Raw genomic sequence first — 1,399 nt, forward strand, 5'->3', positions numbered from 1 at the left:
GGCTCCTGTAGGATTTTCGAGCGTGGCCGTTTTCGTGCGGGTGACACGTAAAAGCACCCACTACACTCTCTGAGTGGTTGGCGTTAGGAAGGGCATCCAGCTGTAGAAACTCTGCCAAATCAGACTGGAGCCTGGTGTTGCCATCCGGTTTCACCAGTCCTCAGTCAAATCATCCAACCCATGCTAGCATGGAAAGCGGATGTTAAACGATGATGATGATGATGATATATATATATATATCCTGTTGTTTACTTAAGAAAGATTGACAAGAACTACAACAATAATATTTCAACAATTTAAATGCGTTTTTTCATTTTCCCTTAGCAATTTACATTTTTACTGCCTAACCAAGGCTATTATTTGAGTTATTAATAGCCACATAGACTATCTTCAAAAAGTAAAGGACAATTTCATACTGGTAACATTATACTTAAAATAATATGATCAGAAGTTTGTTTATACATGTACCTAATCAAGACTAGCTGATAGCCAAGGGTTATAACCATAACTTAGCTCTGTTCTCATCGTCACTCTGCTTCCCTTCCTATACTTCATACAAAATTCAAAGATTATTATCCGACTGTGTTTCCATCATAAACACTCACCATTCTCACACATTCCTTTTGTCTTTCTCATTCAAGATGTTCTTCAATTTGAAAGATAAAGGAATAAGATTGCTGTTGTTTCTCTCATCTCACACACACATATACCAAGATCTTTTTTTTTTTATAGATGCCTTAGATGTGAAGAAAGTTCTGTTAAATTTCTGTGCAAAAAGAAGTGTTAAATTATTTTGTTTTTGCATTTGGTTGACATAATTCTTGATGTGAACTGTGTTGAAACATTATGTCTAGGGACAGTTATTATACTAATAATAAACACATGCACTGTTTTATTTCATTTCTTTTATCAACAAAGTAACCATTTAATAAATCAAGTAATCCTTCTTCTTCCTTGCCCCACTGGCGTAACCAAATATCCCCTCTATAGTAAGATAACTGTCCTTGTCCCTCGCCTGGCACACAGCCACTTCTCTCAACTAAGAGATCTTTGTTTTACAAGTTATTTGGTGACCCCACTGGAGCTGGTGCCACATTAAAAACACCCAGTATACTCTGTAAAGTGGTTGGCATTAGGAACGGCATCCAGATGTGGAAATTAAGCCAAAACGGATGACTAGAGCCTGGTGCAGTTCTCGGGTTTGTCAGCTCTGATCAAACTGTCTAACCCATGCCAGCATGGAAAACAGACGTTAAATGATGGTGGTGATGATTGTTTGACCAATCAGTCAGCTCGGTTCATCAGTCCTTTCCTTGCCACTCAAGACCTCATCAATGACGTGTGCCTAGATAGACACTTGAAGCAGATGTAGAATAGAGGGCATGCCTTTGATGTGGGG

At 38.4% G+C, this 1,399-nt stretch overlaps 1 protein-coding gene across 1 annotated transcript in view; it reads left to right on the forward strand.

The window, feature by feature from the left end:
• LOC106877847 (high affinity copper uptake protein 1) overlaps positions 1-1,399 on the forward strand; it is a 110,817-nt gene that overhangs the window by 107,442 nt on the left and 1,976 nt on the right. The gene's annotated exons all lie outside the window — the stretch shown is intronic.

Source organism: Octopus bimaculoides, chromosome 1 (genome assembly GCF_001194135.2).
Source record: "Octopus bimaculoides isolate UCB-OBI-ISO-001 chromosome 1, ASM119413v2, whole genome shotgun sequence".
In the NCBI taxonomy this organism is placed as follows: Eukaryota; Metazoa; Mollusca; class Cephalopoda; order Octopoda; family Octopodidae; genus Octopus; species Octopus bimaculoides.